General features: G+C 37.8%; 1 protein-coding gene and 1 non-coding gene across 7 annotated transcripts in view; one reads left to right on the top strand and one right to left on the bottom strand.

Moving 5' to 3' along the window:
* JAK2 (Janus kinase 2) overlaps positions 1–25,684 on the bottom strand; it is a 147,010-nt gene that overhangs the window by 107,611 nt on the left and 13,715 nt on the right. For 2 of the 6 annotated variants that reach the window (XM_027614590.1, XM_027614591.1), the window contains exon 3: positions 9,393–9,459. The exons of 3 other annotated variants lie outside the window; for them this stretch is intronic. The gene's annotated coding sequence lies outside the window, so the exon portion shown is untranslated. Of the gene's footprint in view, positions 1–9,189; positions 9,210–9,392; positions 9,460–25,684 lie in introns of those variants that run through there. One more of the 6 variants, XM_027614593.1, reaches the window with a different exon arrangement.
* On the top strand, positions 23,894–24,000 carry LOC113935170. The gene has a single exon (XR_003523928.1). It is a non-coding gene; the product is annotated as a U6 spliceosomal RNA (small nuclear RNA).

Raw genomic sequence — 25,684 nt, 5'->3', positions numbered from 1 at the left:
CATCAACATGGAATGTCTTTCTTTGCATCATCTTCAATTTCTTTCATCAGTGTTTTGTAGTTTTCAGAGTACAGGTCCTTAACCTCTGGTTAAATCTATTCCTAGGTATTTTGCTACTTTTGGTGCAATTGTAAATGGGATTTTTTTCTTAATTTCACTTACCACTGCTTCACATTAGCGCATAGGAATGGAACAGATTTCTGTACATTGATTCTGTTTCCTGTGACTTTACCGAATTCATTTATCAATTCTGGTAGTTTTTGGTGGAGTTTTAGGGTTTTCTATATATAGTATCATGTCATCTGCAAAGAGTGAGAGTTTTATTTCTTCCTTACCAATCTGGATGCCTTTTATTTCTTTATGTTATCTAACGGCTGTGTCTAGGAATTTCAGTACTATGCTGAATAAAAATGGTGAGAGTGGACATCCTTATCCTGACCTTAGGGGAAAAGCTTTCAGTTTTTCACCACTGAGGATGATGTTGACTGTGGGTTTTTCATATATGGCCCTCATTATGATGAGGTATGTTCCCTCTAGACCTATTTTGCAGAGGGTTTTTATCACGAATGGCTATTATACTTTGTCAAATGCTTTCTCTGTGTTTACTGAAATGATCATATGGTTTTTTTATCCTTTCTCTTATTGAGGTGATGTATCACATTGGTTATCTTGTAAATATTTTAACAAGAATAAATCCTGTTTAGCAATGGGATATAATTTTTCCAATGTATTGTTGGATTTGGCTTCCTGATATTCTGTTGAGGATTTTTGCATCTATATTCACAAGAGATACTGTCCTGTAGTTCTCTTTTTTTGTGTGTGATGTCTTTATCTGATTTTGGTATCAAGGTGATACAGGCCTTATAGAATGAATTTAAAAGTTTTCCTTCCTGTTTTTTGGAATAGTGTGAGAACAAAGGTATTAACTCTAAATGTTTGGCAGAACGTGCCTGTGAAGCCCTCAGGTCGTGGGCTTTTGGGGGAGGGAAGAGGTTTTTTTTTTTTATTACAGATTCAATTTCATTACTAGTAATTAGTTCAAATTTTCTATTTCTTCTTGCTTCAGTTTTGGTAGGAATTTATCCATTTCTCCTAGGCTGTCCAATTATTGGCATATAGGTTTTCATAATATTCTGTTACAACTGTTTGTATTTCTGTGCTATTGGTTATTTCTCCTCTTTCATTAGTGATGTTTATTTGGGTTTTCTCTCTCTCTTTAGATGGGTCTGGATAGAGGTTTATCAATTTTGTTGATCTTTGCAAAGAACCAACTCCTGGTTTCATTGATCTGTTCTATTGTTTGTTTGATTTTTTTCTGGTTTCTATATAATTTATTTCTACTCCAATCTTGATTATTTCCTTCATTTTGCTAGGATTGGGCTTTCTTTGTTATTTTCCTAGTTCCTTTAGGTGTAAGGTTAGGTCGTTTCTTTGAGATTTTTCTTTGCTTCTTGAGGCAGGCAAGTATTGTTATAAGCTTACCTCTTAGAACCACTTTTGCTACATCCCAAAGATTTTGGCCTGCTATGTTTTCATTTTCATTTGTTTCCATGTACTTTCTGATTTCTTCTTTGATTTCTTAGTTGACTCATTCATTGTTTAGCAGCATATTATTTAACCTCCATGTATTTGTGCTCTTTCCCAGATGTTTTTCTTGTGGTTGGCTTCTAGTTTCATAGTGCTTTGGTCAGAAAAGCTATGTGGTATGACTTCAGTCTTCTATTTGTTGAGGCCTGTTTTGTGGCATAATATGTGATCTATGCTGGAGAATGTTCCATGTGCGCTTGAAAAGAATATATATTCTGCTGTTTTAGGATGGAATGTTCTGAATATGTCCGTTAAATCCATCTGGTCCAGTATGTGATTCAAAGTCTCTGTTTCCTTATTGATTTTTTTTGGATCATTTGAACATTGATGTAAGTGAAGTGTTAAAGTCCCATACTACTTTTGTATTACTATCAATTATTTCCTTTTTGTTTGTTATTAACTTTTGTGTATTTGGGTGCTACCATGTCGGATGCATAAATATTTGCAATTGTTATATCCTCTTTTCTTTTTTTTAAATTTTTATTTATTTGACAAAGAGAGACAGCAAGAGAGGGAACACAAGCAAGGGGAGTAGGAGAGGGAGAAGCAGGCTTCCCACTGAGCAGGGAGCCCAATGTGGGGCTCAATCCCAGGACCGTGGGATCATGACCTGAGCCGAAGGCAGATGCTTAAAGACTGAGCCACCCAGGCGCCCCTCCTCTTCTTTCAAAAAAGATTTTATTTATTTATTTGAGAAAGAGAGAGTGCACAAGCAGGACAGAGGGAGACAGAGAGGCAGAATCCCCACTGAGGGGAGGGAGCCCGACATGGGGCTTGATCCTAGGATCCTGAGATCAGGACCTCAGCCAAAGGTAAATGCTTAACTGACTGAGCCACCCAGATGCCCCTACAATTGTTATATCCTCTTGTTGGACTGTCCCCTTTCTTATTACATAGTGTCCTTCTTTGTCTCATTACAGTCTTTGTTTTAAAGGATATTTTGTCTTATGTAAGTATTGCTACTCTGGCTTTCTTTTGACATCCATTTCCATGATAAATGTTTCTCCATCCCCTCATCTGCAATCTGCAGGTGTCTTTCAGTCTGAGATGAGTCTCTTGTAGGCAGCATTTAGATGGATCTTATTTTTCTATCCATTCTGTCACCCTATGTCTTTTGATTGGAGTTTTAGTTCATTTACATTCAAAGTTAATATTGATATCTATTTAGTGCCATTTTGTTACCTGTTTTGTGTTTGTTTCTATAGATTTTCTCTGATCCTTTCTTCTCTTGCTCTCTTTCAAGGATTGTTGGCTTTCTTTAGGGATATACTTGGATTCCATTCTTCTTACTCTTTGTGTTATCTATTACTGGTTTTTCATATGTGGTTACCACTAGGTTCACATATAACAACTTCTTCCTATAGCAGTCTATATTAAGTTGATGGTCACTTAAGTTTGAACCCATTCTTTACTCCTCTTCCCCCACCCTAAAGTTTTAGGTATATTTAGGTATATTTCATATTTTACATCCTTTTATTTCTTTATGAATCCCTGACTGATTTTTACAGAAATACTTATTTTTACTGCTTTTGTGTTTTTTTTACTTTTCATACTCTCACTCATGCTCTTCCTTCCCACTAAGAGTCCTCTTTAGTATTTCTTGGAAGGCTGGTTTAAGTGGTCAGGAACTCCTTTAGTTTTTGTTTGTCTGAGAAACGCTTGTCTTCTCTTGCTTTTAAAGTTTTTTCTTTATTGCTATGTTTTGCCATTTTAGTTACTATGTGTCTTGGTGTGGACCTCCTTGGGTTGAATTTGGGGTAGGAGGGGATCTCTGTGCCTCCTGGATCTGGATATCTGTTTCCTTCCCCCAATTAGGGAAGTTTTCAGCTCTTATTTCTTCAAATAAATTTTCTGTACCCTTTCCTGTCTCTTCTTCTTGTGAGATCCCTACAATGTAAATGTTATTGTGCTTGACAGAGTCCCTAAGTTCCCTAAGACTATTTCGGATTTGCAGAATTTTCTTTCCTCTCCTTTGCTCAGCTTGGTTCCTTTCAGTTACTCTGTATTCCAGATCATTAATTCACTCCTCAGTTTCACCTAGCCTGCTATTTATTCCATCAAGTGTATTTTTTATTTCATTTATTATGTTTTTCATCTTTGATTGGTTCTTTATCTTTTTATTAAGGGTCTTTGAGATGCAACAAAAGTAGATCTAACAGGCAAATTTATACCAATACACGCCTACATCAAGAAGCAAGAAAAATCTCAAATAACCTAACCATACACCTAAAGGAGCTAGAAAAAGGAGAACAAACAAAACCTAAACCCAGCAAATAATAATAAAGATTATAGGAGAAATTGGAGGAGCAAGATGGCAGAGGAGTAGGAGACCTAAATTTCATCTGGTCCCAGGAATTCAGCTAGATAGGAATCAAACCATTCTGAACACCTACGAACTCAACAGGAGATCGAAGAAAAGAATAGCAGCAACTCTCTGAACAGAAAAGCGACCACGTTCTGGAAGGTAGGATGTGGAGAGAAGTGATTCCGAGGCGATATTGGGAAAGACAGACGGCGGGGGGGGGGGGGGGGGGGGGCCTCCGTCAGCCGCTACTGGCAAGTGATAAAGCAGGAGAACATAAAATCGGAACTTTTAGAAGTCAGCGCCACTGAGCGAGGTCGCTACAGTGGCTAAGCAGGGGGTGGAACGTTCCCAGAACAGTGTGGTCTCAGGACCCTCAGGGTCACAGAAAGACCGGGGGGTGCCTGATTGCAGCAGAGCTCCTGGGTATCAGAGCGGGGAAGCTGGCTCCAGAGACGGAGCCGAGGCACGGGCTCTCAGCTCGGGGTTGCCGTAAACTGTGATCAGGGACACAGTCGGGCCCCTGCTCCTCCAGCAGGGACCCGATAAGCGGCAGATCCGGGAGACTCCCCTTCCCCCCTGGGGAGGATCGGTGCGGGAGCACACTGCAGGGATCTGCTGGGTTTGGAGACTCCACACGGGGTCGTGGGCCAGAGAGAGAAACGCTCGGTCACAGGCCGGAGACCGGGGAGAGGGAGTGACTGACTGCTTTACTCTGGGGGTGCACTGAGGAGCAGGACCTCGAGTTCTTGGCTCCTCCGGGCGGAGATTGGGAGGCTGCCATTCTCACTCTCCTCCTCCAAAGCTCTACCAGAAGCTTGCAAGGAACAAAAGCTCCCAGAGCACACCCGAGCCCAATACTGAGCCTGCCCCAGCAACGGCGGAGCAATCCCGCCTCCGGCAAAGACGTTTCTGAACCACGGCAACAGGCCCCTCTCCCAGAAGATCAGCAAGAACAGCCAGCCAAGACCAAGTTTACTGATCAATGAGAACGACAGAACTCCAGCGCTAGGGGAATACTGCACATGGAATTCATGGCTTTTTCCCCATCTTTAGTCTTTCAAAATTAATTTTTTTAACTTTATCAGACAAATTAGATTTTAAACCAAAGACTGTAATAAGAGATGAGGAAGGACACAATGTCATATTTAAAGGGTCTATCCAACAAGAAGATCTAACAATTGTAAATATCTATGCCCCTAACATGGGAACAGCCAATTATATAAGCCAATTAATAACAAAAGCAAAGAAACACATAGACAACAGTACAATAATAGTAGGGGACTTTAACACCCCCCTGACTGAAATGGACAGATCATCTAAGTAAAAGATCAACAAGGAAGTAAAGACTTTAAATGACACACTGGACCAAATGGACTTCACAGATATATTCAGAACATTCCATCCCAAAGCAACGGAATACACATTCTTCTCTAGTGCCCATGGAACATTCTCCAGAATAGATCCTGGGTCACAAATCAGGTCTCAACAAGTACCAAAAGATTGGGATCATTCCCTGCATATTTTCAGACCACAATGCTTTGAAACTAGAACTCAATCACAACAGGAAAGTCGGAAAGAACTCAATTCTACTAAGAAATGAATGGGTCAACCAGGAAATTAAAGAAGAATTTTTAAAACTCATGGAAACAAATGAAAATGAAAACACAACTGTTCAAAATCTTTGGAATGCAGCAAAGGCAGTCCTAAGAGGAAAGTATATAGCAATACAAGCCTTTCTCAAGAAACAAGAAAGGTATCAAATACACAACTGAACCCTACACCTAAAGGAGCTGGAGAAAGAACAGCAAATAAAGCCTAAACCCAGCAGGAGAAGAGAAATCATCAAGATCAGAGCAGAAATCAATGAACTAGAAACCAAAAGAACAGTAGAACAGATCAACGAAACTAGGAGCTGGTTCTTTGAAAGAATTAACAAGATTGATAAACCCCTGGCCAGACTTATCCAAAAGAAAAGAGAAAGGACCCAAATAAATAAAATCATGAATGAAAGAGGGGAGATCACAACCAACACCAAAGAAATACAAACAATTATAAGAACATATTATGAGCAACTACATGCCAGCAAATTAGGCAATCTGGAAGAAATGGATGCATTCCTAGAGATGTATCAACTACCAAAACAGAACCAGGAAGAAATAGAAAACCTGAACAGACCCATAACCACCAAGAATATTGATGCAGTCATCAAAATCTCCCAACAAACAAAAGCCCAGGGCCAGATGGCTTCCCAGGGGAACTCTACCAAACATTTAAATAAGAATTATTACCTATTCTTCTGAAACTGTTCCAAAAAATAGAAATGGAAGGAAAAGTTCCAAACTCGTTTTATGAGGCAACCATTACCTTGATCCCAAAAGCAGACAAAGACCCCATCAAAAAGGAGAATTACAGACCAATATCCTTGATGAACATGGATGCAAAAATTCTCACCAAAATACTAGCCAATAGGATCCAACAGTACATTAAAAGGATTATTCACCACGACCAAGTGGGATTTATCCCTGGGCTGCAAGGTTGGTTCAACAACCACAAATCGTTCAACGTGATACAATACATTAATAAAAGAAAGAACAAGAACCATATGATCCTCTCAAAAGATGCAGAAAAAGCATTTGACAAAGTACAGCATCCTTTCTTGATCAAAACTCTTCAGAGTGTAGGGATAGAGGGTACATACCTCAATATCCTAAAAGCCATCTATGAAAAACCTACAGCGAATATCATTCTCAATGGGGAAGAACTGAGAGCTTTCCCCCTGAGGTCAGGAACACGGCAGGGATGTCCACTATCACCACTGCTATTCAACACAGTATTAGAAATCCTGCCACAGCAATCAGACAACAAAAAGAAATCAAAGGCATCCAAATCGGCAAAGAAGAAGTCAAACTCTCACTCTATGCAGATGATATGATACTGTATGTGGAGAACCCAAAAGACTCCACCCCAAAACTGCTAGAACTCATACAGGAATTCAGTAAAGTGGCAGGATATAAAATCAATGCACAGAAACCATGGTATTCCTATACACCAACAAGACAGAAGAAAGAGAAATTAAGGAGTCGATCCCATTTACAATTGCACCCAAAACCATAAGATACCTAGGAATAAATCTAACCAAAGAGGTAAAGGATCTGTACTCGGAAAACTAGAAAATACTCATGAAAGAAATTGAGGAAGACACAAAGAAATGGAAAAATGTTCCATGCTCATGGATTGGAAGAACAAATATTGTGAAGATGTCAATGCTACCTAGAGCAATCTACACATTCAATGCAATCCCCATCAAAATACCATCCACTTTTTTCAAAGAAATGGAACAAATACTCCTAAAATTTGTATGGAACGAGAAAAGATCCCAAACAGCCAGAGGAATGTTCAAAAAGTAAAGCAAAGCTGGTGGCATCACAATTCCGGACTTCAAGCTCTATTACAAGCTGTCATCATCAAGACAGTATGGTACTGGCACAAAAACAGACACATAGATCAATGGAACAGAATCGAGAGCCCAGAAATGGACCCTCAACTCCATGGTCAACTAATCTTTGACAAAGCAGGAAAGAATGTCCAATGGAAAAAAGACAGTCTCTTCAACAAAGGGTGTTGGGAAAATTGGACAGCCACATGCAGAAGAATGAAACTGGACCATTTCCTTTCACCACACATAAAAACAGACTCAAAATGGTTGAAAGACTTAAATGTGAGATAGGAGTCCATCAAAATCCTCGAGGAGAACACAGGCAGCAACCTCTTCAACCTCAGCTGCAGCAACTTCTTCCTAGAAACATCGCCAAAGGCAAGGGAAGCAAGGGCAAAAATGAACTAGGGACTTCAAGATAAAAAGCTTCTGCACAGCAAAGGAAGCAGTCAACAAAACCAAAAGACAACTGACAGAATGGGAGAAGATATTTGCAAATGACAGATGAGAGAAAGGGCTGGTATCCAAAATCTATAAAAAACTTCTTAAACTCAACACCCAAAGAACAAATGATCCAATCAAGAAATGGGCAGAAGACATGAACAGACATTTTTCCAAAGAAGACTTCCAAATGGCCAACAGACACATGAAAAAGTGCTCAACATCGCTCGGCATCAGGGAAATCCAAATCAAAACCTCAATGAGATACCACCTCACACCAGTCAGAATGGCTAAAATGAACAAGTCAGGAAACGACAGATGTTGGCAAGGATGCGGAGAAAGGGGAACCCTCCTACACTGCTGGTGGGAATACAAGCTGGTGCAGCCACTCTGGAAAACAGTATGGAGGTTCCTCAAAAAAGTTAATAGAGCTACCATATGATCCAGCAATTGCACTACTGGGTATTTACCCCAAAGATGTAAATGTAGGGATCCAAAGAGGTACGTGCACCTCAATGTTTATAGCAGCAATGTCCACAATAGCCAAACTACGGAAAGAGCCAAGATGTCCATCGACAGATGAATGAATAAAGAAGATGTGGTATTTATATACAATGGAATATTATGCAGCCATCAAAAGGAACGAAATCTTGCCATTTCCAATGACATGGATGGAACTGGAGCGTATTATGCTGAGCGAAATATGTCAATCAGAGAAAGACATGTATCATATGACCTCACTGATATGAGGAATTCTTAATCTCAGGAAAAACTGAGGGTTGCTGGAGTGGTGGGGGGTGGGAGGGATGGGGTGGCTGGTGATGGACATTGGGGAGGGTATGTGCTATGGTGAGCACTGTGAATTGTGCAAGACTGTTGAATCACAGATCTGTACCTCTGACACAAATAATACATTATATGTTAAAAAAAAAAAAGAAGAAGAAGAAGATAGCAGGAAGGGAAGAATGAAGGGTGGGAAATCGGAGGGGGAGACGAACCATGAGAGACTATGGACTCTGAGAAACAAACAGGGTTCTGGGAGGGGGGCAGGAATGGGTTAGCCTCGTGATGGGTATTAAAGAAGGCACGTAGTGCATGGAGCACTGGGTGTTATGCACAAACAATGAATCATGGAACACTACATCAAAAACTAATGATGTAATGTATAGTGATTAACATAATAAAAAAAGATTATAGGAGAAATAAATTATACAGAAAGTAAAAAACCAATAGAACAGATCAATGAAACCAGGAGCTGGTTCTTTGAAAAAAATTACAAAATTGATAAACTATCTCCGAAAATAGGGATTAAATAGATTTCAAAAACCACAGCAATACAAGCAATCTTTAAAAGAATTAACAAAACCTAATTAATGGTTCTAAATTATTCAGTAATTCATTCAAAAATATATTGACTAACTTCTCATTGAAGCAGGAATAATCACATATCTCTGGTCACTTCAGGGTGGGTGACGGCACACCGCAGGTTCTTCCCCCGGGTCTCAAAGAGCTAACTGGAAGGGTACACTCTGCTTCTTCAATAATGCCTGCATTTTACGGCACTGCTAACGCTGAAGGGGGCGGCCTTTTACCCTCAGCCATCCCAGGGCTATTTGTACACACCTTGTTACTTCTGGAGTGCTTTACGGACCTTTGCTCCTCCACAGCAGAACTGTGTTCCCCAACAGATCTGTCAATAAAAACAAATGGTATCTACTTATACTCACTCACCTGCCATTGCCCTTTTCTTCAAGTCAGAACTACAGTCTGGGAAGTGATGTTATTAAATGACCTCTCTCAAAATTCAACACCAGTGATGGGCTAGGCACTATTCCAGGTGCTAAGGATAGAGCAGTTGACATAACTGCTCCAGTTTGCCTTCTTCTTGCTTACATTTTAGCAATTCACAATTAAACAAAGACAAATCATAAGATACAAGAAAGTAGCTTTAAATATGAAGAAAGTATTAAACCAAAACAAATGTACATCAATTAATACTGAAAATGAAGAAATGTATCATCTCAGATTGGATTGCAAATCAAAGTTCTACCTTTCATGATTTTCAACATCTAATACATTCAGAGCAATTCAGGAATGGTGAAATTAGATTTAAGTTTACAACTATTCTAGAATTTTATCTATGAAAGCAGCATACCATAAAACAGATCTATTTTCAAGGTGCATAATGGACACTGCATTCAAATGGTTTACGTACCAAGATGGAGGAAAGCCTCATATTTTTTAAAAAAGGAATATGCAATAGCCCTATAAGCAATGAAATAATGCCAGAAAACAACAATCATGGAAGACACAATCTATTAACTAAAAACTAAGGGGTAAGATAATCTCTTTTAAAGTTGACACAAAAATTTAAGTACATTATGAAAAATAGTAACATTTGAATACAGCTGTGTATAAGTACAAATGAAACTAAAACAATATTCACATGAAATTATTTGTCTTAAATACACATTAATTTGTAAATGACCAAATTAAGCACCTATCTAAAGATGTTTAAAGAATAAAGAAAATTACCTGATGAATTCCATAAAAGGAAACTAATTCAGAGAAGCAAAAAATGAAGTATTTACAACAAAAAATAATAAAAACATAAGATGTAGATCAACATGCCAGTAGAATTTTCCAAGATAAAAGGAAATGCTCTGTATCTGTACTGTACAATAACTGCCACACATGGTTACAGAATACTTGAAATTTGGTCACTACTACTGAGATACGAAGTTTATTTAATTTTATTACTTTAAATTTTATAGTCACATGTGGTGGGTAGTTGTTATTAGACAGCACAAATCTAGGATCTTAGGGTAGGAAGTTAAAATAATTTAGTTCAAGACCAAAATGGAAAAAGGACACAAACAGCCAAAAAATGGGAAAGGAAAATGGCAGAGCAAATACTGACACAATGAAATATAAAGATCATAAGAAGCTGCTTTGAGGGGCACCTGGGTGGCTCAGTCAATAAGCCACCTGACTCTAGATTTCTGCTCAGGTCATGATCTCAGGGTCCTGAGACTGAGCCCCACAAAGGGCTCCACACTCAGCAGGGAGTCTGCTTGTGCTCTCCCTCTGCTCCTCTCCCCACCTGCAGTGTGCACGCGCATGCTTTCTCCAGCACGCGTGCACGCTCTCTCTCTCTCTAGTAAATAAATAAAATCTTAAAAAAAAAAAAAAAGAAGTTGCTTTGATATGACAGATGTCTAAAGAGGGATAGAACTTACATAATTTTAAGGAATGAGGCCAGCTTACATCTCACTGTTTGGAAAACTCACCAGGACTCAAGAGTTGGAGGAGATGGTGAAGCCTAACAGATTCTGTGGCAAGTTCCACACGTAAGCAGCTAATTCCTCTTCTTCCAAAGTCCCAAATTTGCCCGTTTCTTCTCCTCAGAACAATGACTCATTGACTTCCCTTTATACCGGGTTTACTGTTAGTAAACCTAATCAGGGCTACATTCCAGCGGAACACACCCTGATTGGATAGACACTAAACATAATCAGGGCTTCAGCTTGTGGGGCACACCCTATTCAATTTGATTGGTTCTCCAGATGAACACAAAATTATAATCCTCATACAAAATGGAGAACAGAGATGTAAAGACATTGTGAAGAGATATTAGGAAGACCCATTCATTCTTTTATTCATTCATAAATACTTTTGAACGCATTCTATGTACCAGGACACATTCTATGTCTTAGAAATAAAGCAGGGCATCAGACACAATGGGAATCTATGGACATGAAGCTGGAAGAAATATAGTCTTAAAAAAGTTTTACTTGACTGCTGGGCACTGACCACAAAATACTTTCCAGAAAATGTTAAGAATTGATTAATTATCCAAAGAAAATGGAGAAAACAATGTTATATTTCATTGGTTAGTGGAGAAATAAAAATGTTACTACATACTTAAAAAAAAGGAAAAAGAAAAACCATTAAAAATAAAATTTTTAAGATACAGCTAACATGGTGTTTAAAGGGAAATGTGTAGCTTTAAATACTTATGTTAAGAAAGATGATCTGGAATCAATGATCTAACTTCCTAAGTAGCTAAAAGAAGAAACCAGAAAAAGGAGAAGAAAGTAGAAATGAAGAGCAGAGACAACAGAGAAAATCAATAAAACCAAAGACAGTTTTGGGAAACAACTAATAAAATTTATAAATCTTTAAGTAGAATGATCAATTTTGGAAAGTCAGGAAAAAAACACAAATTATCATTATCAGGAATAAAAACAACATCCCTACAGGCTATTTTAATTCAGTAAAATACAAATTAAAACCAGTAGATACCAACACACACCCATTAGGATGGCAAAAATTTGAAAAGACTAATGACACCAAATGTTACAAAAGTTGTAGAGCAATTGGAACTCTCACTCCTGATGGGAATGTAAAACCGAGCAAGCACTTCGAAAAACTGGAAGTTTCTTACAAAGTTATACATATGAAAGGGGACTTTAACTACTTCCATTTGACCCTAGTCTGCATTTTCCAACTGACTAAATTCTTTCCAGCTTATTTTTTACCTCAGACAAAAGACCTGGAGCAGGGGGATGGTAGCATCCTGTGATGGGAACCAAAACTACCCCTTCAAGCAATAATGACTGCCATGACACCAGCAAGACCCTGGGTAACTGACCCCAAGGCAATGATCAACTTGACCTTTACTGCCCACCTGCATGTGCCCACCTACCTTTGTCCCACATTTTCCTAACATAAATCTACAAGTATTTTCAGGACTTGGGAAACAGTTTTTGAGATGCTGGCCTGCTGTCTTTCCAGTATTGGCCTCACTGGAATAAATTAACTTTCTTGTTTCACCACCTCTTATCTCTCTGCCTTTGGATTCTGTCAGCATTGAAGGGCAGAACTTGTCTGTTTGGCACCCCCGGGGCTAGATGCTCTTGCACCCATGGGGTGCTGGCTACACATATAGCCACACTATGATGCAGTAAGTCCACTCTGTGCTGATTTAGCTATGAAATGGCATTCTTTTTTGTTGCCCTTTACTCCTTTAGGCTACGCAAAATGAACACACCGTGGTTGGAGCTATAATAGCCCTCTTGCAACCACAAGGTGATCCTGAGGATGGAAGTCAGGGTAAAGGTTGGAAAGAGAAAAAGATAGCTGGTAACTAGTTTCCTGATAATCATGGAGCCACCTGTCCAGCATAGTATCTTCTTTTACTTGAGAGAAACATAAATCCACTCTTACTTGAAATTTCGGTTATGTGCAGCTAATTAAAATCCAAACTGATGTGCTTCTCCAAATCTCAACTTAGGTAAACTCTCATAGTAATTTTATTAGTTATTTTGTGGATTCCTTGGAATTTTTTTTCTTTTTAAAGATTTTGTTTATTTATTTGACAGAGAGAGAGACAGAGAGAGAGGGAACACAAGCAGGGGGAGTGGGAGAGGGAGAAGCAGACTTCCCGCGGAGCAGGGAGCCCGATGCGGGGCCCGACCCCAGGACCCTGGGATCATGACCCGAGCCCGAAGGCAAACGACTGAGCCACCCAGGTGCCCCAGAATTTTTTGTAATTGTTTGAATACACTATCTGTGAATAAAGAAAGTTTCCTTCTTTCCAATAAATAAATAAATACACAAAATGTTGGTTTTAAGAATAATTTTTAGTATATTCAACTTCTTTCCCAACAGAATCAAGTCTCTGAAATAAGTAACTTAAGGAACCACCCTTATAAATATACCAAATTAATTCAACTGAATTACAACCAGTAGAGCTGATTCCTTAGATTAACAAACGGCAAATTCTACTTACTACGTTCTGATAGTAAATCTCTGTGATGCAATTTAGCAGGACTTATAGCTTTTCTACACTATATAAGGAAAAGAAATCCAAATAAATTAATCAAGTCATGTGAAAAAGGGCATTTAATAATAAGAGCAGGGATGCCTGGGTGGCTCAGTCAGTTAAGCATCTGCCTTCAGCTCAGGTCATGATCCCAGGGTCTTGGGATCAAGTCCCACATGGGGTTCCCTGCTCAGCAGGGAGTCTGCTTCTCCCTCTGCCTGCCGCTCCCCCTGCTTGTGCTCTCTAACTCTGTCAAATAAATAAATAAAATCTTTAAAAATAATAATAATAAGAGCAGAAACTACCTATAAAGTTAAATAACCTACTGTCAAAAAAACAAAAAACACCTTTAGTAAATAAATCTTTTCTTTGAACTGCAGCTTTTCCAGGACTCCCTTATCCTGCATTTATGCAAAGTATTGCTTATATGCAAACCCAGTCAAAAAGATACGTTATCTTTAAGCCCACACAGGTTTAAGTCAAAAGGATTTCCCACAAAAGCACATTGTTTTTGAAAAGAAATACACCCAAAAAGACATTCCCTCACCAATTTTAATCCTGAGGTCTGATTACTAATTTTAGGGGTTTCTAATAAAAGAGGCCAAAAATATTAAAGCATAGCACAAAAACAGACTCTCACTCTTTAAGCCTGTTGGATCTTCTTAGCTCAAAATCACAGAAACTAGTCAAGAAAAAAGCTATGAATGGAAAAACCTATTATAACATGGAGAACTTTCCTTCTGTTCCTTATCTACAATACCATTAAATAAACCTAGAAAATTCTTTGAGAATGGTTTGAGAAAAGCATAAAACCTATCCCTAACGCAGCTGGGAATCATATCTAAACACAATTTCTCACTGTTCATTTTCATATAGATTCTAGTTTTGCTTCTACAATTTAAAACAAAATGTATGGTTAGAAGCAAAATGTATGGTATGTGAATTACGTCTAAATAAAACTGTTTTTTAAAAAGTATGCCTATTCTTAGAAGAAACATGGAAAACGTGAAACAATTCCCTCAGATACCTGTTAGCATCAAAACAAACTTTTGCTGTCTTTACCTCTTCTCATTCCTACTTTAGATTTGTTGGTTTCCACCAGATATGTGGCTGCCAGACATACTTTTAAAGTTCACATTTGGCCAATTACATCTAATGCAATACCTCCCTAAACCATAATCAAACATCCAAGTATAGGGACAGCCAAGAAAAGTTACATAACATGAATTGCACAAGGGCAGAGAAAGTCCAATTTGAGCTTCTTGTCAATGGTAATGGGAACATCATGTCTTCAACAGAAATCATCGGTGAATAAGAATTTGAATCTACTTTTCAGCAACTATTCTGAAAAAAAGGTCTCAGATTTTTTTTTATCAAATATAATTTCCCACAGTAATGACAAAGAAATACTGACTGAGAACTACAGTAGTAGGATGCTACAGAATTAATGTACCTCTTTTTCTGTATCCCTATATTCCTCAAAGGCTACACTAACACTTGAGGAATGACAGCTAAAAAGGGAACAGCAAGAAGTATCAATTATTTTTTAATCTCAGCTACTTTGTCAGTTTAAGAAATTGGCTTTACTATACACTTTCATCTAAAATAAAAGGACCCTTTCCTAAAAACCCATTTTGTGGTGTCAGTGTCATTTCCCTTAGTTTTTGCTTCTATCACCTCTTTCATTAAGCAGAATTTTTCTTTGAGATACTATTAAAAATGTCTTAATTAGTCTCTAAGCTAACCTTAAAACAACTCTGGTATACATTTCATAAAATATTTTTGTATAGATTGCTAACTGCTAATATCTGGAATATATTCTAATTAATTTGTTGGAATTTAGCTTTCTCTCCTTTAAGTGTATGTTGGTTTCCAGTATTCTCTATTATTATTTATAAAAAATTAAAAGTAGAAAAAATGACTTAAAACCAATGTTCACAGAATGGAGCTTATTTTGGAGAATATACCACAATAATCCATAACTGTCAAAGAAATTTCCTGGTGATACAGTAAAATATAAAGTGCTGCTTTATGAATCCTTGATAAAACAAGATAAAATATCATTATACTGTGCTTACTTATATATTTCCCCTCTCTTTACAAAGATATTTTAGGAGTAAATCAGCCAAAACCTAGATAAAACAGATAAGTACCATGTTTGTTAGCTTATGAGACATTCTGGGATTTTTAAACTTGTACATGTCAAATTTTCTAGTCTAAATGTATTCCAACACTTTTCTATTTACATATCGTATCATCTGACTTCATTCAACTTACCTCATGTTCATTTACACATTCAACATTTTCCGAAAAAGATACAACTTTTTGCCTCAAAAGCTCTTCATCTGGAGTAGAAAGGAAATAGCGTGGACAGACAGAAAACAAGACATGAAGGGCTGCAGGAGCTGTAACAGAATACACAGGGCGAAAGAACAGGGCTGTGCACTACAGAGACTCAGCACGAAGACCTACCTTTATTACTACCTGGACCTCAGGGGAAGGAAGGGATCTCACCTGAATTTGAGGTTTCCCACCAAGCCACGAGGCATAAAGAAAGCAATGCTAAGAACCAAGATAGAGAAGAAAAGCAAGTTGAAAGGAAAGTGGACTTCAGATACCTGGCATATGAAGCACCCATAAGACAATTACAAGAAGACTCATAGTAATCAGCTACAGGAGGAATTAAGAATGATTTCTTGGCTTGGGGTCTGAGAGCCTGGGTGTCCTGTGTCACAATTCACAGAGTAGAGGATGGAACAGCTTTGGAGGGATGATGAACTCAGTGTGGCACATAATGAAACTGATGTGCCTACGATACGGCCAGATTGAGGTATCATTGTAGGCAGCTAGATTTCTAAAGGCTAAGAGATACATTCTGTGTTTTTGTTACAGATTTTTAAAGTCATTAGGCGCAAAAATATATACAAGGTGAGAAGAGGGTCAGAGACCAAGTCCTTGCAGTCCAAACATTTAAGAACTATCTAGAACTGTCAGAAATGGGGGAACATAAAGAAGAATGTAGCAGATTCTTGCAAAGAAATGGTCAAGAAGTAGAAGAAAAGCTGGAACTGTTCACTTTGTAAACTGTTCACTGTGCTATATGTATACTTCTGATAAGTGTGCTTTTCTGTATATATTTTAATAAAACTAAAATTCCCTAAAAAAAAGAAAGAAAGAAAAAGAAAAGTGTCATGAGAAAAGTTGTCAAATACTATGAAGAGGTTAAATAAGATAGAAACAGAAGGGGGAAAAATTCACTGAATTTAGCAATTAAGAAGTAAGCAAAAAAACAGGGAAAGGATCTGAAGAATAAAGATAGTTTTTCCTTTCATTTTGTGTCATTTTTTTTTCCTAACCTTATGCGTGGTTTTCAACTCAGAATTCTTACCCAGCAGAATAAAGTGATTTTCAAATATTTTAATATTCAAAGTTTACCTCAAAAGCAGCATTTCAGAAGTTACTTTCTTAAGATACAACATACCAACCAAACCAAAGGAGTAAATGAAAAAGATGACATCAGGTCCAGAAAATAGATCTAACCCTGGACAGTAGTGAAGTTAAGTCACATGGTGACAGACAGCTGGGCAGCAGGCCTAAAGCACTCAGCCCAGCAAGGGGACACTGGAAGGAAGACTTCAGAAAAAAGTGGGTACTAGGTTGCTTGCCATGAAGGAGTTAAAAACAAAAACAAAACACAACATAGCGCTACACACCCACAGAGGATAAAGGAAAACTAAAAGAATGGGGAAAAAAGGCAATCCCAGTGGAAGAAAACTTGACAAGAAAGGCGATGAAATTATAGCATGCTTCTTGGCTCTGTAACAATGCTCAATATGATATAAGCACTGTCATTGCTTTGCAAACTTAGAATCCTCTACAAAGCACTCAAGTGTTAATTATGGTTACTAGACACAATGTAAATGTTCATCTTGACATAAAAATACAAATGCTGGAGGCTGAGAAGTGAAAGCAAGGGGGTGGCTAAACAGAAGCTTGGAAGAAGTACGTTAATCCTAGAAAGTGAGAAATCAAGAAATACTGCCTATGGTTTCTGGAACAAGAAATCAAGTTCTAAATATACTACTTTACCTTATATGAAATGAATAATTTGAGGAAAGGGGGAGGGGAACAGTGTGTAGGTGAGATCAAGACTGACTACAAGATTTATCCCCGGGATCCAGGGTGGTTCAACATCCGCACATCAGTGTGCTAGAACACATTAATAAGAGGAGGGAGAAGAACCACATGGTCCTCTCAACTGATGCAGAAAAAGCATTTGACAAAATACAACATCCTTTCCTGATTAAAACTCTTCAGAGTATAGGGATAGAGGGAACATTCCTCAAGTTCATAAAATCCATCTATGAAAAACCCACAGCAAATATCATCCTCGATGGGGAGAAGCTGAGAGCCTTTCCCTTAAGATCAGGAACACAACAAGGATGCCCACTCTCGCCACTATTGTTCAACATAGTACTAGAAGTCCTAGCAACAGCAATCAGACAACAAAAAGAAATAAAAGGTATTCAAATTGGCAAAGAAGAAGTCAAACTCTCTCTTTTCGCAGACGACATGATACTTTATGTGGAAAACCCAAAAGACTCCACCCCCAAATTACTAGAACTCATAGAGCAATTTAGTAATGTGGCAGAATACAAAATCAATGCACAGAAATCAGTTGCTTTCTTATACACTAACAATGCAACTGTAGAAAGAGAAATTAGAGAAACAATTCCATTTACAATAGCACCAAAAACCATAAGATACCTTGGAGTAAACCTAACCAAAGAGGTAAAGGATCGATACTCTAGGAACTACAGAACACTCATGAAAGAAATTGAAGAAGACACAAAAAGATGGAAAAACATCCCATGCTCATGGATCAGAAGAATAAACACTGTTAAAATGTCTATGCTACCCAGAGCAATCTATACCTTCAATGCCATCCTGATCAAAATTCCAATGACATTTTTCAAAGTGCTGGAACAAACAATCCTAAAATTTGTATGTAATCAGAAAAGACCCCACATTGCCAAGGAAATGTTGAAAAAGAAAAACAAAGCTGGGGGCGTCACGTTGCCGGATTTCAAGCTCTATTACAAAGCTGTGATCACCAAGACAGCATGGTACTGGCACAAAAACAGACATATAGACCAATGGAACAGAATAGAGAGCCCAGATATGGACCCTCAACTCTATGGTCAAATAATCTTTGACAAAGCAGGAAAAAACATGCAATGGAAAAAAGACAGTCTCTTCAATAAATGGTTGCTGGGAAAATTGGACAGCCACATGCAGAAGAATGAAACTCGACCATTCTCTAACACCATTCACAAAGATAAACTCAAAGTGGATGAAAGACCTCAATGTGAGACAGGAATCCATCAAAATCCTAGAGGAGACCTCTTTGACATCGCCCACAGCAACTTCTTTCAAGATACATCTCCAAAGCTGGTGCAACCCCTCTGGAAAACAGTATGGAGGTTCCTCAAACAATTGAAAATAGAGCTACCCTACGATCCAGCAATTGCATTACTGGGTATTTACCCCAAAGATACAAATGTAGGGATCCGAAGGGGTACGTGCACCCCAATGTTTATAGCAGCAATGTCCACAATAGCCAAACTGTGGAAAGAGCCAAGATGTCCATCGACAGATGAATGGATAAAGAAGAGGTGGTATATATACACAATGGAATATTATGCAGCCATCAAAAGGAATGAAATCTTGCCATTTGCAACGACGTGGATGGAACTGGAGGGTGTTATGCTGAGTGAAATAAGTCAATCAGAGAAAGACATGTATCATATGACCTCACTGATATGAGGAATTCTTAATCTCAGGAAACAAACTGAGTGTTGCTGGAGTGGTGGGGGGTGGGAGGGATGGGGTGGCTGGGTGATAGACATTGGGGAGGGTATGTGCTATGGTGAGCGCTGTGAATTGTGCAAGACTGCTGAAGCACAGATCTGTACTTCTGAAACAAAGAATGCAACATATGTTAAGAAAAAAGAAAAAGAAGAAGATAGCAGGAGGGGAAGAATGAAGGGTATTAAGTCAGAGGGGGGAGACAAACCATGAGAGACGATGGACTCTGAAAAACAAACTGAGGGTTCTAGAGGGGAGGAGGGTAGGGGGATGGGTTAGCCTGGTGATGGGTATTAAAGAGGGTACATTCTGCATGGAGCACTGGGTGTTATGCACAAACAATGAATCATGGAACACTACATCAAAAACTAATGATGTAATATATGGTGATTAACATAACAATAAAAAAATTTAAAAAAAAATAAAAAAATAAAAAAAGGATACATCTCCAAAAGCTAGTGAAACAAAAGCAAAAATAAACTTTTGGGACTTCATCAAGATAAAAAGCTTCTGCACAGCAAAGGAAACAGTCAACAAAACAAAGAGGCAACCCACAGAATGGGAGAAGATATTTGCAAATGACAGTGCAGATAAAGGGCTGGTATCCAAGAGCTATAAAGAACTTCTCAAACTCATACCCAAAAAACAAATAATCAAGTCAAAAAGTGAGCAGAAGATATGAAAGGACTCTTCTCTGAAGAAGACATACAAATGGCTAACAGACACATGAAAAAATGTTCATCACCATTAGCCATCAGGGAAATTCAAATCAAAATCACATTGAGATACCACCTTACACCAGTTAGAATGGCAAAAATGGACAGGGAAAGAAACAACAAATGTTGGAGAGGTTGTGGAGAAAGGGGAACCCTCTTACACTGTTGGTGGGAATGCAAGTTGGTACAGCCGCTTTGGAAAACAGTGTGGAGGTGCCTCAAAAATTTAAAAATAGAGCTACCCTATGACCCAGCAATTACACTTCTGGGTATTTATCCCAAAGACACAGATGTAGTGAAAAGAAGGGCCATATGCACCCCAATGTTCATAGCAGCAATGTCTGCAATAGCCAAACTGTGGAAAGAGCTGAGATGCCCTTCAGCAGATGAATGGATAAAGAAGTTGTGGTCCATATACACAATGGAATATTACTCAGCCATCAGAAAGGATGAAGACCCAACCTTTACATCAACATGGATGGGACTGGAGGAGATCATGCTAAGTGAAATAAGTCAAGCAGAGAAAGTCAATTATCATATGGTTTCACTTATTTGTGGAACATAAGTAATAGCATGGAGGACACTAGGAGAAGCAAGGGAAAAATGGGGGGGGGAATTGGAGGGAGAGATGAACCATGAGAGACTATGGACTCTGAGAAACAAACAGGGTTTTAGAGGGAAGGGGGGAGGGAGGACTGGGTAGCCCAGTGATGGGTATTAGGGAGGGCACGTACTGCATGGAGCACTGGGTGTTATACAAAAACAATGGCCAAAAACTAATGATGTATTGTACGGTGACTAACATAACACAATTTAAAAAAAAAAAAAAGATTGAACTACAAGAAATTAACAGTCAAAACTAACTCCTGGAGAAAAGGACTGAAGTGGGAAGAATAAAACTTCTCATTGTAATAGTTTTTGCATTATAAGCTCTTCTGTGTGATCTGACTTTTTTAAACCAATGTCTATGAAATACCTGGGGGGGAAATTTAAGAAGAGAATAATGAGGAAAAAAGGAAATCAAGGTGGCAAGGCTATTCTTGAGGGTGAAGAGCAGAAAAGAGACAGGGTAGCTGGAGATGGTCAAAGATCCAGGAGAACATAAAAATAAGCTATGAGATAATTCTCAAGCTACCGGAGGGGCCAACAGTGATAGTATCAAAGAAAGAAGGGGGAAAACAAAGGGGAAAGGCGTTAGCCCTAGGACAGACAGGGACAGGACCAAGGGCGCAGGAATACAATATAAAAGACCTCAACAATCAGAAGAACATAACCAGAGATTGGTACAATTAACAAGTTCACAACTTCAGAGATGGACAAACTTGAGATAATAACAAGGTTTCATTAGAATGAAGTTATGAGAAAGTAGTACTAGTGTCAAGTTTGGATGACACTGCAGAGTCAAATATATTAGGAAACCTTAAAGTGTCTTTAGGTGAGTTCTTCACCTGGATAATACATAACCTATGATCATGTCAGAAAAAAGGTTTTAGAGGAAAACCAGGTTAGATGCCAAAAATTCCCAACTAACAACATAGGAGCAGGCAAGAAGAGGGCAGCAGAGGACAACAGGAGGGACTGAGGACGGTATAATCTGTATCATATTAATCTCAAAGGACAAGATTTTTGGTTTTTGTATTAGGGCAATAAATATTACCCTATGGAAGCAGCGATATAAATACTTCCTCTAGACCCTAGGGTAGATACGATGTGATACCTTTAGGAAAGGCAACATCAGTGAAGGTAAAGAACAGGAAACTAATGCCATAGAAAACCAAATTTATAAAGGAAAAGGGAATTTGAAAGGATCCTATAAGAAGGACTGGAAGGCAATCAGCTGAAAAAGTAGAAATGGACAAGAATATGTAAGAAAGTATTTTCTGGCAGTATATGACAATTTTGAACACAATCAAGTCTGTAAAATACCAATTTACAGGAAATGCAGAGAACAGAGGAACACAAACTACACCATGAAAATGTGATCAGCAAAATCTAGGTTGTGGGAAACTATAACCAACGTGGTTAAAAAAGAAAAAAGACAAGGGATGCAGGAAACATAGACTGTAAAGCCCAATGCGTGGCCCTTATTTGGACCCTAGTTTAAAAAAAAAAAAAACCACCAAAACCATTTTAAAAAGCCATTTATGATTTATCAGGCATTCAGAAATTTGATTGCTTGCTGAATATTTAAAGATATTAAGGAATTATGATGATTTTAATTTTAAAAAGCATTCTTATGTTTTAGAGATGCATACTGAAATAGTAATGGAAGAAATAATATGATGTTTACAATGTGCTTCAAAATAACACAGAAATGGGGACAGCAGATGGCACAGAATAAGATGACACAGGTAATAAGGGCTATTGCAGTTGAGTGATGTAAGAGTACGTTATACCGTTATATCTACTTTTGTATGTTCAAAATTCTAAGAAAAAAGCTTTTTTAAAGGATGTTTGTTATATTTCATCTAGCATTTCTTAATGAGTGTTTTCAAGTTACTCAATCAGAAAACTTCAGGAAATGAAGTCCCGGATTTCATTTTGTATTTTACAATTCATCTCACATGTATTTAGAAGCAAAGGTTGTTTGTAACATTTACTTCAAAAATTTCTGTTTAAAGATTCTGATCTCTAAATACAGTAAAGTGGTATTAGGTACTGACAGATTTTTAAAAATGGAAAACTTAAAAAGAAATATGTAAAACTGAAACTTTAGATGAGACTAAGATGACAGAGGGCATTTGATTCCTCCTTGCCTATTTAGTAAGAGTATACTAAATAACTGGTTTTTTTTATAAAAGTGAATATTTAAGTATATATGTCAAAAATTTTTAAGTTAACAATTGAAAGAAAAGATTTATAATCTAAAAAAAGGCAGAAAAAGAAATTAAAAGCAAGGAAAAGATAGTAAAAAATTTTTAAGTCCAAATGTGAACAAATACAATAAATGTAAATAATAAGCCAATGAAACCCACCTTCTAGAAGTCAAAGAACATCAGACTGGATTTCTTTTTTTTTTTTATTAAGATTTTATTTATTTATTTGAGAGAGGAGAGAGAAAGAGTGTGTATACAAGCAGGAAGAGGGGCAGAGGGACAAGCAGACTCCCGGCTGAGTGAGTACCCTGAGATCAGACCTTAGCGGAAGTCAGATGCTTAACCAACTGAGCCACCCTGGTACCCCAGACTAGATTTCCTTTTTTAAATCAAGGTATACAGTGCTTAGAAGAGACACATAACAAAACCATACAGAAAAGTTAACCATTTAACTTTAGGACATTTTTATCAAGCTGACGGGTGCCAAATGGTACTGATCCTTGTGAGTATAAGCCAAACTAAAAGAAGGTAACTACAAATATAAATCAATAAGCAAAAGAAACCCCAATGAGAAAAGGAGCAAAAGATATGAAGAGATCAATAAACAAAGAAGATGGTAGATCTCACTTGTAGTTAAGTAAATGCAAACTAAGATACCGAATCATACCCATCAGGTTGCCAAAATCAAGCAGTCTAAAGATACCACCTGTGGAAGAGAAGATGTAGAACCCTTCAAACAAATAATTTTAGAGAGCAATTAGGCGCATCTAATTAATCTGAAGATATAACTATCCTACAAACCAGAAATTCCATTTCTAGTTATAACCCTAGAGAAATGAATGTACTACTGCATAATGTTCACAGTAGCATTATTTTGTAATAATAAAAAAACAAATAGTGCGTCACTTCGACAGCACATATACTAAATGAGAACAATACAGAGAAGATTCGTATGGCCCCTGTGCAAGAATGGCACACAAATTCGTGAAGCATTCTGTGTTTCTGGGGAAAAGAGCAAGAGACAAAGCAAGAAACAGACTCTTAACTCTAGAGAACAAACTGGCGGTTACCAGAAGGGAGGTGGGTGGGGGGTGGGGAAGCAGGAGATGGGGATGAAGGAGGGCACTTGTGATGAGCACTGAGAAATGTATGGAATTGCTGAGTCACTATATTATAAACCTGAAATTAATATAACCCTGTATGTTAACTATACTGAAATTAAAATGAAAACTTTATAAGATAATAAAACAACCTAAATGTTCATCAGTAGGAAAAAATGGTATATAAATTGTAGACTCTTCATATATTATTCATAATTATTCATCATAATAAATCATAATTGTTCATAATAATTCATAATTATAAATCAATTTTATGAAGTAGACCTATATCTCAAAACATGGATAAATGAGTATCATAAAGATAAGTGAGGTTTAAAAAGCAAGTTGTAGCAAGATACAATTTATTTAAGGTTTAAACCCATGATGTACTACTATCATATCATTCACTGATACATATATGCAGTCAAAGTTTAAAATACGCATGAAATGATACTAACGTCATGCTAATAGCTACCTCGAGTGAGGTAAGTGGGGGAGACACAGGAGTTAGGAATATGTAGATGAGCTTCAACTGTATCTACAATGTTTTCTTCTTTAAAAAAACAAGATCTAAAGCAAAAAGTAGCCAAATATTGTTAAAACTGGATGGCAGATACAGGTTAATAATTTATTTTATTTTCTTAATTTCCCATATGTTAAGAATATTTCAAAAATTTTTTTTTCAAATACTAAAATGAAAAGAAAAAAAAAAAAGGAAGAATATAGCCTTCGGGTTAGGATCCAAGTTTGAAACGGACTGGGTTTGAATCCTGGCCCCTGTGATGTTTCTCGGAAATCAGTTTAATCTGTCTGAGCTCAGTTTTTATCTCTTAAATAATAATAATAATGGCCACTACTTCATAGGATTTTTGTGAGGATTAAATGCAATAAACTGAAATAACCTCACCTAAAGATAAGCACTTTCCCTTCTCCTCATACCGTATTAGACAATGCTAGAGGTTTTCTTTTGTTTTTTCCTTTTCTTTTTTCCTTTTCCTTTTTTTCCCCTCCCAATCATATAGGCAGTGAGGGTGAAAAAAGTATTGCAATTCATGTATGCTGAAAAATAAAACTGCTGAAAAGTGAAACTTCTCATTGAAGTTTGGTCACACTACCCCCAAAGTCATGCTGTCTTAGTTTAAATATTCCTAGAAGCAAAACCTGATACAGGATTCAAAAGAAAGTAGATTAGTTTTGAAGTTCAGGTAACAATGGCAGAGAAAGAGAGAAGTGGTATAGGGAAGGGAAGGCAGCCAATAAAACTGCACTCTTAAACCAGCTACCACAGTGGGCTTAATCCCTCAGAAAAGCTCTAGGCAACAGTATAAAACATGTCTCAGAATTATTCCACCCAAGGGAGCAAGTGTAGTATTTACAACAATACCAGGCCCTGAGAGTCAGTGGCTGAGGCTGCACCCAGGAGCGTTAATTTGACAGCGCTTCTGGTCAGCCACAAGCCCTGCAAGCATGGCTTCTTCCTAACTTTCCAAGAAGAGTCAGCAGGTTAGAGATGCAAATACTAACAGTGAGAAGTTTACTCAAGCATACTGAAGCTCCCAGGGTAGAAGGGTGGATCACTCACAGCATC

The sequence above is a fragment of the Zalophus californianus genome, chromosome 13 (genome assembly GCF_009762305.2).
Source record: "Zalophus californianus isolate mZalCal1 chromosome 13, mZalCal1.pri.v2, whole genome shotgun sequence".
Taxonomy (NCBI): Eukaryota; Metazoa; Chordata; class Mammalia; order Carnivora; family Otariidae; genus Zalophus; species Zalophus californianus.
This window is presented reverse-complemented; position numbering and strand designations above follow the sequence as displayed.